The sequence below is a fragment of the Trifolium pratense genome, unplaced genomic scaffold (genome assembly GCF_020283565.1).
Source record: "Trifolium pratense cultivar HEN17-A07 unplaced genomic scaffold, ARS_RC_1.1 scaffold_60, whole genome shotgun sequence".
Taxonomy (NCBI): Eukaryota; Viridiplantae; Streptophyta; class Magnoliopsida; order Fabales; family Fabaceae; genus Trifolium; species Trifolium pratense.
This window is the reverse complement of record NW_025721046.1, coordinates 1-16,878: the sequence shown is the minus strand read 5'-3', so window position 1 is coordinate 16,878 and position 16,878 is coordinate 1. Positions and strand designations below refer to the sequence as shown.

General features: G+C 40.2%; 1 long non-coding RNA gene across 4 annotated transcripts; it reads right to left on the bottom strand.

Moving 5' to 3' along the window:
• Nucleotides 1–6,236: 6,236 nt before the first annotated feature.
• On the bottom strand, nucleotides 6,237–9,807 carry LOC123901260. 4 transcript variants are annotated; one of them, XR_006806673.1, is made up of 5 exons: nucleotides 9,659–9,807; nucleotides 8,706–9,500; nucleotides 7,044–7,175; nucleotides 6,739–6,843; nucleotides 6,237–6,545 (listed from the first exon to the last, which is right to left on the bottom strand). It is a non-coding gene; the product is annotated as an uncharacterized LOC123901260 (long non-coding RNA). The 4 variants fall into 4 exon arrangements; XR_006806672.1 differs by having other exon boundaries at nucleotides 9,390–9,500; XR_006806671.1 differs by having other exon boundaries at nucleotides 7,044–9,500.
• Between the last annotated feature and the right edge of the window lie 7,071 nt (nucleotides 9,808–16,878).

Sequence of the window (16,878 nt, the reverse complement as noted above, 5' to 3'; positions counted from 1 at the left end):
CCTACAAAGCGCGATTGGTTGCTAAAGGTTTCAAACGAATTCATGGGGTAGACTATGATGAAACATTTTCACCAGTTGCGATGATCAAATCCATTCGGATCTTACTTGCCATCGCTGCATACTATGATTATGAAATCTGGCAGATGGATGTAAAAACTGCCTTCCTTAATGGGAGTCTCCTTGAGGATGTGTATATGACACAACCTGAAGGCTTTTGCATTCCAGGAGAAGCCAAAAAGATATGCAAATTACAGCGATCAATCTACGGATTGAAGCAAGCTTCCAGAAGTTGGAATCTTCGTTTTGATGAAACTGTAAAACAGTACGGATTCATTCAAAATGAAGATGAGCCTTGTGTTTACAAGAAGGTTAGTGGGAGCATAGTCGCATTCCTAGTATTATATGTAGATGACATATTACTAATAGGAAACGACATCCCTACCTTGCAACAAATTAAAACTTGGTTAGGGAATTGCTTTTCTATGAAAGATCTGGGTGAAGCAGCCTATATATTAGGAATAAGAATCTATAGAGATAGATCACAAAAACTGCTTGGCCTGAGCCAGAGTACATACATAGATAAAGTGTTAAGACGCTTTAATATGCATGATTCCAAGAAAGGATTCATTCCTATGCAACATGGCCTATGTCTTTCAAAGACACAGTCTCCTTCATCTAAAGAAGAAAGAGACCGCATGAGTAAGATCCCTTATGCATCGACTATAGGATCTATCATGTATGCCATGATATGTACTCGACCAGATGTTTCATATGCCTTAAGCGCAACAAGCCGTTATCAGTCTGATCCTGGTGAGGCTCATTGGGTGGCTGTCAAGAACATCCTTAAATACTTAAGGAGGACTAAAGACTCATTCCTAATATATGGAGGCCAAGAAGAGCTAAATGTAATTGGTTACACTGATGCTAGCTTCCAAACAGATAGGGATGACTTTAGGTCGCAATCAGGCTATGTGTTTTGCATAAATGGTGGCGCTGTGAGCTGGAAGAGTTCAAAGCAAGATACAGTTGCTGATTCTACAACCGAAGCTGAGTACATCGCTGCATCAAATGCAGCAAAGGAAGCTGTTTGGATAAAGAAGTTCATTACTGAACTTGGCATATTCCCTAGTATTGTGGATCCCATTGAATTATTTTGTGACAACAATGGTGCAATCGCACAAGCTAAGGAACCTAGATCTCACCAAAAGTCCAAACACATACTCAGGCGCTATCATCTTATTCGAGAAATAATTGATAGAGGAGATGTGAAAATATGCAGAGTACCAACACTTGACAATGCTGCTGATCCACTTACAAAGCCTCTTGCTCAGCCGAAGCATGAGGGCCACACTAGGAGCATAGGTATTAGGAGTATGCCTGATTGGCTCTAGTGCTAGTGGGAGATTGTTGGTGAAAGCCCTAGAGGCCAATTACTTATAATTGAATAATAAATGTATTGAATAATTTACTTATCAAATAAAAGGCTTTTCTTTATTATTTTATATATGTTAAAATGATAAAGTCCCTAGAATAGTCAGTTCACTTATGGAACGTTAAGTATGACTTAATCGTGAGATTCCATTAAATATAAGAACACTATTCTTAAACATATCCATAGTCAAGTTTTATTGTGAAATGGGATAACGATAAAGCATAAAGACTATTATGTTGGTAGACTGATGATCATATCTCACTGATCATGGATAATGAGTTATCAAGTCTTCACATAGATATAAATGTTAAGGGTAACTTTATATCGGATTGACCCACCATGAGAATACTACATAGAGTGTTATGAAATGTCATAAGTTTTCTCATAGTGATAAAAGGTGTATTCCACCCTTCGACCTGAAACTACTATGTACCCTAGATGCAGGAGTGTAATACCTTGTTGTCATTCAAACGTTATCCGTAACTGGATAATTATAAAGATGGTTGATGGGTATCCCACGAATCATGCTGAGGGACATGAGTGACCTAGATGGAATTTGTCCCTCCTACATAACGGGAGATATGTCTATGGGCCCAATATTGAACTAGACAAGGATGACATACTATGCCTTGTGTTCAATATAGACATGAGGACAAAAGGGTAATTGTGCACAAGATATTTATCACGGAAAGGTTAGTCAGATCACGTGACATTCCTATGACTTGGGTAACAGTGATGTGTTGCTAGATACCGCTCACTGTTTATAATATTACGATTAATATTATTGCCAACGTCATAAGAACCTACAGGGTCACACACATAAGGACAGTTAAGAAGGGAAAAAAATAAGTAAGACTTATTGTGGGGGTGCAGTTAGTGAAAAACGGTTATTGGGCTTGAGAAGCCCAATTTCGTGTAAACTAAAGACCTCATAAGAAACTCTATAAATAGAGCCTTATGAAGTTCAGAAGTTACACTTTTGAAACCCTAACTGAGTTTAGAAAAATTCTGAATTTCTCTAAACCCTAAACCGCACAAAATTCCCTCAGCCTTCATCCAAGAACAGCTAGCACTGTGAGACCGAAGGTTCCTGTTCGTGTGGACTAAGTGGAGGTGCTGCAAGTGCGGTGCTTGTGATCGATAAAGGCGGCCACAGATTTGTTCTTCAAAGGTAATATTCTAGACCTGATCATGCTCATTCACAAGAATCCATTGATGGGAAATCTTAATTTTAAAAATTCCGCTGCGTTTATAAAAGTGTTTTATGAAACGATTTCCCAACAGGGGTCGGTCAAACCATCATACGCGGGGAGCGTAGGAGGTCTCTCGAAGCCCTTTGGAATATGCTTCCTCAAGATGTCTCTGGAAAGGGGGCATCGGGGATCACCCTCGTCACTCCCGTTGGGAGAATGGTCCTCGGAAGACCGAGGAGAATAATCGCTGGCCATGGGCGTTGGACTGCGAGATTTGCGAGGGCGGTAGCTGCCCAACGCGCCCTGCTTGGACATCAGCGCCAACCCTTGAGGTGAATGGCGGCGCGGAGCTTCGTGTTTCCCTTTCTTGCCCGGGAAGAGTCTACCCTCGCGATGTGGAGGAGTACGATCCCTCTTCCGAGGAGTAACTTCGACCCTCTCTAGGTCGGGGCGTCGATGTTTGACGGCCGCCGGACGGGGAGGGGAAGGAGTAGTCTGGTGTCTCCGCGGGGGAGAGTTGGTCTTTCTGCGGCGCCGGCTCCTTTCCAGCGCGGCAATTCTTTCACTTTGTTCGTCCAGTCGACGACCTTGAGCCTGCATGGCCTCCGTTGTTTGTTTCAGGGCAGCGATCAAGGCTGTGATCTCGGAATTGGCCAAGGTGGCGGGCTGTCCAGCGTTGTTTGCCCATTCGACGATCGGTTAGGACCTCGACGTCTTCTTCATCGGACGAGAGTGAGGTTTCCCGTCCGTCGCGGGAGTCGGTTTCTGGACCGCGCGCTACGGTGGTATCGTCACGCACCGGTGACAGAACGATGTTATGCTGCGGCGGCGGAGAGGGTGGAACGTTGAGCACGTTCTCGTCGCCGGTATTGGTGTTGAGTTGTTGTGATTAACTAGCCATAATGAAGTTGTTGAAAAACAGAATCGGTTTTGATCTTTAGAGTCTTGATTGAAGACAAAAGAAGGGGAAGAACTCAGTTTCCCACAGACGGCGCCACTGATCTAACCTGATGATCAGAGAAGGTTGATGGCCGGTCCGTTGAGCAAGCTTTCACACCGAAGGGGGGGTTTGTACCTGCAGGTGCTCCGATACCTAAGTCAGCAAAGAGAACAAGAGAGATACAAGAGAAGAGAGAGAATGTAAGGTATAGAATGATTCAGAATACCTGGCTCTCCTGTCTAGGAGAGCTTATATAGTGCCCCCAGTGCTGGGCCAAAGGTTGGTCTATTGGGCCGGGATAACCGGCCCAATAGACTCAACTACCAAGATAGCCCCTGTATCGTAGGGGAGGCAGTAATTTTGCCTCTATCTTGGTTGGACCCGTTCCGCTATTCGCGGGTAAGGGATAGGCTCAATGACAGATGTGGTTGGATAAAGGAGCACGTGCTAAACGTGCTTCTTAGCTGTTAAGCTACGGTGGAATGGATCAACATGCATGGATAGATGAGCACGTGTTTAACGTGCTGCTTACCCATTATGTCGAGCAGGGCACGTCATTGGCTGACGTGTCGGGGAAGTCTCCCCTTATTGGGCTGTGCCCCAAATGTCGGGCAGAAGTGATTGGGCCAGTTCTTGGCCCAGTCCAGAACACCTCTCATCCCATTTTCAACATACAACCATAAACATCAAATTTAAAGTCTAATATAATTGATGGTGGCTTCTAAGGTGGGGGAGTAATTAAGTCCCTCACTGGTGTACAACACTAAATCACTGTTGAATTAAATGGTACATTTTTTAATTACCACACCAAATCTTATATAACCTCTCTACAAGACTACAAGTACAACCCTCAATTCTTTCTCTCCGGCTGGATCTCTCTTTGTCACTGCACCAGAATTGTGGCTCCGATTCTGTTTTTGGTGATGGAGTTAGAATGACTAAGGGCATGTTTGAATTACTTTTGCTTTTAAGGGAGTGTATTGAATTGAGATTTTATGATATTTTAAAAGATTTTTTTATGACAAATTTTTTTTGAGATATTCAATTAAGACAAACAACATTTTTTTTTCAGTGCAACAAAATCCGTTGGTATTCAATTGAGATTTGGTACTACTTTTAAAATGTCTACTTGTATTCAAAAGTCTACCGATTTTGATGGATTCTTCTTTGGAATGAATTTTGAGAGACTTTTTAGTTAAAAATACACTTAATAGACTTTTTCAACAATCTCACCAAAAGCCTTGAGACTTTTGAACTCTCCAAAACTTTTTATTTTCATTATCACTGTATCAATTTTTTTTTGCAGTGCACCGTATCAAATTTCTTCTTCTTTACTACATTCACGGTTCATCGTCACTGCACCCCATTCTTCTTTTCTTTGTTCACCTTTTCAAGAATCTCACCAAAAGACTTTAGACTTTTTCAAACTCTCCAAGATTTTTTACTTTCATCATCATTATACCAGTTCTTCTTCGTTTTCTTTGCCTATCAAATATGTTTTTTTTGCAAAAAAATATTTTAACAAATTCTACACCTTTTTTACAAACTTTTGATTCATTACAACTTTTTACAGCAAATTTTTTTTCGTTACATTCATCTGCTTCTTTTCCCATCAATGGTGGTAGTGGTTTTTATTTGTGATTAGAAAAATATACGGGAAAAAATGTAAGGTTTTTTTTTTAAAAAAAAAATTGATTCCCAAAAAACTATAATTTCTTTTATTAAAATTTATTGATTCATTTAAATTTTTCCTAATATACAAAGTATTATGAAATCTTGATGGTAAAAAATCTTTTGAAAAAAATCTCTCAAAATTCATTCAAATCATGTGTTAAAAATCTTGATTGTAAAAAAATCTTTAAAATCTCACAAATTCAATATAGTCCAACAAAATCTCATAAAATCACTAAGACTTCTTTTGCAAAAATTGTCTCATAAAATCTTAATCCAATACACCCCCCTTAGTTTTTAAGAACACACTACAAGTGGTAACAAAAAAAAAACACACTACAAGAAAATTGGCTTATGGTGACAGCAAAATGCCGTAGGTAAAGGGCATAAAAGCCACCTTTAATTTCCTATACCAACGGATATTTACCGTCACAATAGCCTATATAATGATGATTTTTCTAAGGCTTAATTAATAAAATGGTCCCTTAAAGATATTTTTGGTTTCATATTGGTCCCTTAAAGAAAAAAATGTCTAAATAGGTCCTTTAAAAAAAAAAAGTCCAAATAGGTCCCTTAAAGACATATCCGTTAATCAGTTTGGTCCTATTTAGACCTCTTTTTAAGGACCAAACTGATTAACGGAGATGTCTTTAAGAGACCTATTCGGACTTTTTTTTTCTTTAAGGGACCTATTTGGACCTTTTTTTCTTTAAGAGACCAATCTGAAACCAAAAATGTCTTTAAGGGACCATTTTATTAATTAAGCCTTTTTCTAACTGTTGGAAAAGACGTTGGTGCTATACCCGCGGCTTATTCGGTTGGAGCTTTTGGAACCAATTAATTGGCTATATCCACAGCCAAGTCTCCATTGCTATAGGCTTTAGTACACCTTTTAATCAACTGTTACAGCAGTTGGTATAGGTTTTTTCATAATTTACAATACCATTATTATCTTTTTAAATAATTTTTCAAATTCCTATGATTAAATAAAAAATATATATTTATGAAACAAAATCAAATGAACCCTTCAATCATATTTAAACATTTATCACCAAGTCTTACAAACATGTAAAACTAAAAAAAAGTACTAAAAGTATCAGGTAATATTTAAAAGAAAATGTAAAGTCATAAAAAATTCTAAAAAATTACAAAAATCTTGGATCTTATCCACTTGAGTTTCAATTTTACTCCAAGACAAAAATGCTTCTAATCTTCCTCTTGTTCATGTTCATAAGTGCCATCATCTTCATTAGTGTCTGGATTAAGATGATTCGTTTGGCAAGGGGCACTAGATAGAGGCATTTGGAACCTAAACGATGATAACAATTAAGAAACTCTAAATAATTAATTACACAACATTGAGTAACAGCAACTCCTTATTGTACTTAAAATTTCAAAAACCAAATTGTTTAGATCCTCTGTTCAAAAACGCTCCCTCCTTTAACATCATGCAAATTCCACAGAAAATGATAAGAAATAAAAGTGATAAAACCATTAATCACCTGATTAGAGGGTGGCTTCTTCTGTAGCATAGGATTATACATGTCATCATCATGAAGTAAAAGCCAAAATTCATGCAAGATGCCATGTGGGATATTCATGGAATTCTGAAAACACAGTTATAATAATAAGCCACAGAATTGAAAAAAACAAAGAATGTCGTCATGAAGTAAAAGCCAAAATTCATGCAAGAGTCCATGTGGATATTCATGAAATTCTGAATCAATGCATCCATGTCATGATAACTGATAAATCTCATGTTCTACTTCAGATGTACTTTGAGAGTTGGAAGGGATAACTTTCTCACCATGAAAGATCCAACGAATGTAACCTTTTAGAAAGCCATGATTGATCATGTGTTGATAAACATTCATCCGAGAGCGCTTGGACCTTTTATTTCCAACCCAATGATGCCTCATTTAGTTCCAAAGAAGAAGACCTGCATAAATCAAACTTTTATGTTGTTATTACAAGCAATTGATAAAGATGCAAGAAAATGTAACAATTACAACAAGGAATATATCCTATAAAATTGAAAGAAGCAATACACTAGATTAGTACTATATAAACTTTGACTTGAAACAATACACTATATAGAGTACTGATCTTCAATGTCAGTTCATCCAGCAACAGGTAAGCCTCAATTTCTAAATCTGCTGCCTTTTGCAAATGGAACAGAGTTTCTTAATCACTTTCTCAATCAACATTGATGTTTCAGTTAGATATGAATTTTTTAATCACTTAAGATGTATGGAAACCAACATTGATGTTTTATTCACTTTCTCAATATACTGATTCGTTATAAATACTCAAATCATGGAAGTATGTTTGGAGCAAACTAAAAGTACTGCTACTAGTTCAACTTAGGCACTCACAAGCATTTTACACACAAGCAATCTTCAGACATCAAATCATGTGAGTAGTCTCGTCCAAATGCAAGAAATGGAACAGACGTCGAAAACTATGATTGCAATTAAGATTATATATCGTATAGAATAGTTTAGCCCTATGCCATGCTCAAGTCTGAGTCTCCTATGCAGACTTTAAGTAGTTTGGCATCAATCTAGCTAAAAAATGTACTTTTTGTTGAATTAAAAGTTAGTAATTTAACATGGGACATGGATTTGGAAAATATGTGGAGTACTTTTCAGTGATGTGTTGGTCATTTTATCTCCACGTGTACACTTTTTAGTGTAATTATTATTAGTAATTTGTAATCTCCAGTTCGGGGAAAGCATGGTTTGCACACATGATATAGATAAAGGAAAATCAAACCTATAGCAAGAGACACAGGATGAGATCATATCTTTTTGCAATATCAAGGTATTGCTGCAAAATGGTGGAAAACTGGAAATGAGATACAGGGGCATTCACATTGGTCAAAATGATGTGATCCTAATATGATCTCCTCTTACAAGAAGAATTGATTCAATATTGGAATAAAAAGAACCAATTAATTTCAATATTGGTTCAAATTCATGTTAAAAATATTACTAGCCTTGAAAATTCATTGCCTATTATTTTATGCCTTTTTGGTTCTTTGATACATTAAGTGGAGAGTTAATTATCATAAGTTGCCAATAGCCACTCATATCAATTATTTCTACGTTTGCTAATAGTAATTGGTTCATCACATTTACTTGGAGCAACTCACAATCTTATCTCATGGCATTAATTATCATCCATTGCAATTTGAGAAGATCAAGCAGCTCACGTGGACAAGTGGTTTCTTTTAGAAAAATAATTGTAAGGCTAATATGCCATTTATTTGTTTTATTTTTAATTAAATTTAATTTATAAGTTTTATTTGAATTAATTAGGACTATTGAGCTACTTAGCAAGAAGCTCTATACATTGTAAGTTCTTCTATGAAATAAAGGAAGTTTTTGGATTGAGTAAAAATATGGGATTTATTCTCTTTGGTTCTCTGAACCCTATTTTTAGCTTATCGGCTTGCCGTGGTGCTAACCTTTGACTTGTCAACCGGAGCCTCCATAGCCGGTTGTGGCGTCCTCGCGACTTATCAATCGGTTTTCCCACCCCGATTGTGGCGTCTTTCCACCATATCCACCATCGGCTCTTGTTTTGTTCTTACCGCTCCGCGATTCTCATAAAAAAAAATAACTTGGAACACATGCTAGTCACACAAATAGTAGCAGACAAAAAAAAAAACCAGAACAAGAGAAGCAAATAGTAATGATAATTTTAGGTATTCGTGTTGCATGTTCTTTGCATATATATATATGAAACATCAACTAGTTTAATATGGAAATAGAAGCAAATAACATTAGGAATGATATAGTGAGTATGATCAATGGGAGAATGGTGCTTGTGTTTAAAATACATTATCAGATACTAACATAATAATATTTCAAGTTATAAAATGAAGCCCGTGGAGCTAAGAACCAGAACAAGAGAAAAAAATGCTTTATTTCATAAAGACAACTTCAGTGTTCAATAAACATCTACTACCGTCAACCAAACCATGACTTTTACATGAGAAAATGCTCTAGGAACCATAACCTATAAATCTATCGTTGTATGTCCAACCAAAAGCACCAAACCTCCATCAATCATGTTTCTAAAAAATACTGTAAAGATAAACATGATGAACAAAATATATGGATCATGGGAATTGAGAGGTACGACATACCAGTCATAGTCATTTTTATTATTTACCGAATTGAGAAATTCATCAGCACCCCTCGTTTCCGATTTTCTTATATCCAAGAGCAGAAATTCATAAAATCGTATTCAAATGCTTCTAGCAGAAAAGTAAACAACAAACACAAAGACTATTAAACAGATTGAACACGATTTTTCGTAAAAGTAACAAAGTAAGCATGTAAATTAACTTAATATAACTAAAAACAGTTCAACAATTAGATCTAAGTAAATTTCAAACTCTCCTTCCTTTCTTACCTTGTGTATAGGAACTTGACCCAAATCCAGCAATAATCAACATTTCATATTGAATCTGCATCGAATCAAATGATATAATTCAATTAGAACCCTAGAAGCATAAAGTTCAACTATCTCTACATAAAAATACAATCCTGTAAATAATATTGATCTAACCTGATGATCAGAAAGGTTGAGGCCGGTCCGTTGAGCAAGCTTCCACACCGAAGGGGGGGTTTGTACCTGCAGGTGCTCCGATGCCTAAGTCAGCAAAGAGAACAAGAGATACAAAGAAGAGAGAGAAAGAAAGTGTAGAATGGTTTAGAATACCTGGCTCTCCTGTCTAGGAGAGCTTATATAGTGCCCCCAGCGCTGGGCCAAAGGTTGGTCTATTGGGCCGGGATAACCGGCCCAATAGACTCAACTGCCAAGATAGTCCCCGTATCGTAGGGGAAGGCCGTTATTTGCCTCTATCTTGGTTGGAGCCGTTCCGCTATTTGCGGGTAAGGGATAGGCTCCGTGACAGCTGTGGCTGGATAGAGGAGCACGTGCTAAACGTGCTGCTTAGCTGTTAAGCTAAGGCGGAATGAGTCAACATGCATGGATAGACGAGCACGTGTTTAACGTGCTGCTTACCCATTATGTCGAGCATGACACGTCATTGGCTGACGTGTCGGGGAAATCTCCCCTTATTGGGTTGTGCCCCAAATGTCGGGCAGAAGGGATTGGGCCAGCTCTTGGCCCAGTCCAGAACAGGATCCCCCCAAGTCGTTGCTCCTAGTCATAGGAGTAATGACTTAAGGTCCATGCCCGTATGTCGAGGAGCTCATAATTCATTGATTATGATTATTGCTCGTTTTTGCGAGGAATGCATTTGTATGTTGCTCGTAAATTCCTCCTTGGCGCGACGAGGAGAATTACCCAAGGAGGAAGCTTCCCTTTGCTCGTGACGCGTGCTAGGATGTTCGTGGAGGAAATCACGGGGAAGGGATTTTGCCTTTCTATGTCATTTGCTTTTACGTTCCTCGACGGGTTGTCGAGGAAGTGTTCTGTTAAGTGCATCTTGTCGATGCTGCCTATTTTTGCGGGCACGTTCATTTATGGCGTTTGTTTCGCTTGCCCGTAATCCTCGCTTGTCCGTTAAGTCGGGGAGATAATTGCGTTGGTGATGACGATGAGTCCCTCGAGAGACGCGTGGTCTGTTCGATGGGATGTGAAAGGACAAACGTTCCGTCTGATCTTAACACGTGTTACCTTTACTAGAAAGTGCAATTATGACTTGGGGAAGCGTGATCGTTGCTTCGTTTTACGAGGGGGCTTTCTAGCCGTTAGATCGTTGCGTCTTTTGATTTCTCTTGAGATTGAATCTTGGCCATCTGATGGCTTTTAATCACAACCGTTGGATTCTGATCAACGGTGTTTTTGTGTTAAGATGCATTGCCTCGTGATGGAGGTGCAAGTTTGTGGTGAGGCTATAAATAGGAGAAGAGGAAGTCATTTGCAAAGTTTCAGTCTTTGCATCTTCTTCTCTATTGCGTTCCTGCTTCCTTTGTGTGCACCAACCCTTTTTCACGAATCAACGCTTTAATCAAGCCAAGAGTTTTACAGTCTTTTCTCCCATCCAAACTTTAATCTTCGTTTGAATTCAAGGTACTTTTATCAAACGTTCTTCTTTGGTTAGTGTTTTATCTTTCCTTTTGCTAGATTTGCATGTTTTGAAATGGGTTTTGTCCCTTTTTCCTCTGCACCCATTTTGTTTACATTGTTTGGGTTTGGGTAGATTTGGTTTAGTTTTGGTATGAGTCTCTGGGTTCTGCGAAGAATACCATGAGGACTCGTTGAATGTTATTTCACTTTCTGGAAAAGTGATGAATATGTATGAGTTTCTGGAATAATGATGGGTATTCATGTGTTTCTGGGAAACAACAATGAACACGAAGAACAGTGTTCCAATTTCTGGGTTTTTATGCGTTTTTGTCGGGGAAGAAAATGTTGTTTCTTCTCCCCGTTGGTAGCAAAAGCTAGGTTAGTTGAACCTTGTGTCGGGGAGCTTCTCCCCGTTTTCGCCTTCGCGAATTTTGCGTGTCTTTGCGAATTGTATGAATGTCGTGGACCTTCTCCCCGCTTTTTCTTTGAGAAAATGAGTTTGCTGAAACTCTGTGTCGGGGAGCTTCTCCCCGTTTTTAACTTGAGGTTTTTATGCAAAACTAAGTTTGCTTCTAAGCGTCGAGCAATGTTGATAGCTTGTGTCGGGGACCTTCTCCCCGTTTTTAGGCTTTGTAAAATGATTCTCCTCGTCTCCTTTGTTTTTGTCTTTGTTTTGCCATTTTGATAAGGGCTTTTGGTCGGGGACAGCGTCCTCGCCCTATCCTACGCCCTTTCACTTGATTTGCGGTGAAAGGGTGGATTTGATAATTGTCGAATTCACTTTATTTTCGCTGCTTTTCAGGTGTTCGAAATGTCAGACACGGAGGAGATTACGGGGAGCCAAGCGGCGTCGAAGCACAAGCTTGTTGACACCATTACAGATCCTGCACTGGATTGGGATGCGCCCGAACCTAGGGGCATTGCCTCGACGCTCACTGCTGATGATCCTCGACTTTACACCATTGTCGAGGATATTAGGGATGGGCTAGTCAATTGGGAAACCTACTTGCCCGAGGAAGGGGAACGTATCTGCTCGACATTTTCCGAAGATGGATTCGCTATGTACGAGCTGGCCTTTAAGGAATTGGGCTTTAAGTTGCCCTTTAGCAATTTTGAGTGCGCAGTTTTTGGCCGGTTGAAGGTGGCTCCGTCACAGCTCCACCCCAACTCGATGGCGTTCATCCGGGCGTATCCAATCCTTTGTCGATATCTAAATGTCGAGGCCACCGTTCCCCTCTTCTTCCATATCTTTAAGATTCAGAAGCAAATAGTCGAGGAGAAGCAAGGTTGGGTGTCTCTAAAGCATTGCTCGGCGAAAATTTTTAAAATGTTCGTGGAGTCTGCCCGGGGTTTCAAGGAGAGATATGTTGTGAAGCCCGTGACGCAAGCTGCCCGGGATTCTCTTTACATGGAGAGGGGATTGTTTAATGAGGATGGATCTCCCCGACTTGATGACCAAGGGGTCCCTATGATTGAACGGGTACCCCGGTTCCCTCTGGCTTGGTCTTCCGAACATTTCGAAATGAAGACCGAGGAATACTTGACCGCTGCCGTGGATCTATCCCCGGAGGAACAGGCAGGGTTCTTGAAGCTCAAGACTTATGTCAAGGGCTTCAAGCCTTGTACTTATACTGTCGCTTCGGGCGCTGTTGCCCTCGACAAGAAAGGCAGGCCCAGGGTTGAGCCTCGGTTTGTGAACACCAAGGCTTTGCTGGCATGCAAGAGTGTCAAGGAGGAAAATATGTTGCTCGGTATTTGCTTTTATTTTCCCTGCTCGTATTATACTTGGATAAAATTTTGTTGTTATGTTATTGTTCCTCGTGATACTGACCATTTAATGCTTTGTTGCAGATAACATGGCCGACCTTGCATCAGAGCTCTTTAAGCTGGCTGCCGAGCACAAGGGTGATAAGCTGAAGAAGAAGGCTAAGAGGGCCAAGGTTGGGTCGAGCAGCACAATGATTCCGGAGGAAACTTTGTCTGGAAGTCCGAGCCAGTCTTCCCCGGTCGTGAGCTCTAAGGTGGCCCCGGGTAGCCGAACAAAGAGGCAGAGGGACGAGGCCCTGGCTACTATTGTTGACCTGTCCGAAGGGGATGGCGGGTTTGTTCTCCCCGCCTGTCTGACCAATGGGAGTTTCTTTGAGCATAATCATCCCCAAGTGCTTGTTTCAGAGAGGGATTACCTGCTGGGCACCTCTGCAGCTGCTCGTCAACAACAACTAAACCGGGATGTCGCTGCGGTTATTAGGTTGGCGGAGACGGCGCTTGTTTTGAATGAAGGTGGCCCGACTCATGAAGCAGAGAAGTTGGCAGTCAAAAACAGGAAGTTGGAGGCTGAGATCGATTTGCTGGAAAATGACCTGCTCGACCTTAGGACCAAGCAGGAAAATTATTTTAAGAATATGGAGGAGGCCCGGCATACTGCCGAGTAGCTGGAAAAGACCAATAAGGTGCTCGAGGACCTGAAAGTCAGCAGTGCCGACCAGAGAAGTAAGCTGTTGGAAGAAATGGCCGTCTTGCAGGCCAAGTTGGCTCCCCTTGAGGATGAAACCGAGGACACCCTCAAATTTGCCACTCGAGGAGACCTCGTGAAGGAGATCAGGAGGCTTGGGGGTCAGATGCTGGCGAGCATGGTTTTTGGTTGGAAAAATGTTGTAGCCCAACTGAAACTTGTGAACTCCGAACGTGGTCTGATCACCGAGGGGATTCACAAGCTCAAAAGGGTTGAGAAAGGCCAGATCGTAATTCCGGAGAAGTACAAACAGATGGCTTTGGCAGAGGAGGAGGATGAGGAAGAGGAGAATGATAATGATGACGGGGAGGATGATGCTGAGGCGGAGGCTGTCGAGGAGGAGAAAAATCCTGATGGGGATAAGGAAGGCCACGACGAAAGCCATTAGACCTCCTCAACGAACTATTTTGGGCCTGCGCGCCATGAACTTGTAGTTTATTTGTCTTTCATTTCATAACAATTTTTTGGGGGCCTGCGTGCCCGGTTTTTGTAATATCCGAACAAGTGGGTTTTTATGCCCGGTATTTTATAACAGTGCCCGTTTTGTTAATCCTACTCGTTTATTTCGTTCTCCTCGTGTGTATGTTTAAGTTATTGCTCTTTGTTTTTGCTAAGTTATGCCTGTTCGTAATACGCATGTCTTTATGCTTGCTCGTTTTTAACTTAACAAATTTTTGGTTTTGGTGTTTGTGTATTTGCTCGACATTGTTGTATGCCTGCTCGACAAAACCTTTTTCTTTATTTGCAAGTTTTTTCTTTCGAGCGCGTGTCGTCGAGGAGATCGTCCTCGGATTTAACTTAGACAGTTTAGGGAACTGTCTAAGTGTAACACCCCGAACTAACTACCCTTAAAAAACGTGATCTTAAAAACTTTTTAAAGATAAGTAGCCGGAGCGCTACGGAAAAACATTTTATAAAACGATCGTGCACATGACACGAAACGTCGCAGCGGAAAACATTAAATAAAGGATTTTCAAAGCAATGAACAAAATAGTTCAAAAGATAATTCATTTACATAAAACATAAGTTAAGATGTTCACATCGATATACGACGGAATACAAACGATCCCCGACTCGATGTTACAACATACCAGAGCACTAATATACATCACAACCAAACTAACTTAACAAAACTATACAAAGGTAGCCGACACTAGCTCCTCACCAAAAGTGCTCCACACCAAAACGATCTACAGCTAAAGCTCGTCGAAAACCTCGACCTGAATACCTGAACCCCCAAAGGTCCAGCACATAACAATTAGGTAGAGAGTTAGTAAACATAATCACATACATACGAATATAGAAACGCACCTATATTCAACCTATCACGTATTACTAACTCACACACATGCCTTCATAAGCAATACACCAAATAACACATACTCACAAATACACAACCAGATAGTTTCACGTCGTTTCAGACAACACAAAGAACTCACATAACACATAACACATTTACTCAAATGCGACTAATGCCAAACATTCAATGTCATGCCAACCTAGACACGACTAATGCATGTGGTACCATCTTCTTTATCAAGGAACTTACCATTGATATTCTTCTTTATTGGACAAGTCCAATATCCTTCTTTATCAGACAAGTCTGATATCCCTAAATAATGCATGAGTTTATGAATGCCATGCATTTACCAAACATATGATAATCACTTAGCACGAAGCTACCGCTCACTACATGGATAACATAATCCATTAAACTTCTTTATCAGACAAACTGATATTCTTCTTTATCGGACAACCCGATATACAAAAATACATATACTTCTTTGACATTTTATATAAATGCCATTACACAACACAATTATTAAACATATAATAATTCCAAACCAAAACGAAACCAAATACATGGATACACACACTTTACAAACATTAACAAAAATTGCTGTCACTGAGGCCTTCGCTAAGCGAGGGCTTAGCGAGACATAGCGAACCTCACCAGGAAGTCACCTGCTCATGGCGAGCATTGGCGAGCTTCAGCGAACATGTTCGCTACAGCGAACTCCTGGTCGCTTAGCGAACTACACCAGAAAAATATCTGTTCTTGAGTTTCAATAAGGCGGTTTAACCTTGAATCCACTCAAAAATACATCTAGACATGTTATAAATTCTTATAAACAGCTAATTCAAGCATATATGGTATCAAGGAACATTAATCATCCCTTCCAAACATCCAAATACATCAAACAATCAAAATCATGTCAATTTCTTGCAAAATAAGCAAAGTTGCATAAACATGCAAAACCATCATCAAACATATACATATTCCCTCCTAGATGTTCATTAAGCATACTAAGATGAAAAGACATGTTTATGATAAAGAAACTTCACCCAAACCCCAAAGAAATTGGATGAGAGAGTTTGGGAATGGAGGCTAGACACCTCCCCTCTCTTGGATCACCCAAGCTTATGCTTAACCACTCTCACCTTGGATTGAACGATGATTCTTGGCCTCTAAATCTCTTCTCCTTGCTCGTGTTCTTCTCCTTGCTCTCCTAGGGTTTGCTCTTGGCTCTAAGCTCACAAACTCTAACTTCTCATGAAAAATGAATTGTGATACTATTCCTTAGTTTGACTTGCTACTTATACCACTTCCAATTGGTCATGAACCAAGCCCAATGGCTTAGGCCCATTTAAGCTTCTATCACACGCCCAAGCCCACTAACATGGCAAAGGTTTCGCTCACAAACTTATGTTCGCGATAAATAATTATACGTCGCGTAAATAAATATTTAACACTAACCCAAAATATATGCAAATATATAAAATATCGATTTACTAAAAATCGGGTCGTTACACTAAGCGCCTAGAGTTGTTTCTGAGGCTAATACGGACGCCGACACGTTGTTGTGCCCGCCCCCGCGGCTTGAACTTCCCATCGCGAGCTGGGCGTTAAGCCTTGGCACGAAGACGAGGAGCTTGTCTCAAAGGTCATCCTCGTCGGGGAGATGCTCTGCCCTTCCTGAGCTAGAGTATCTCCTTTTCAATTATTGGATCGAGCACGTGTGCCCGCGTGCTCTCCGTTGTCGAGGTGTCGGGCTCGTTGCTAGAGGGTCCGAGCAGCCTT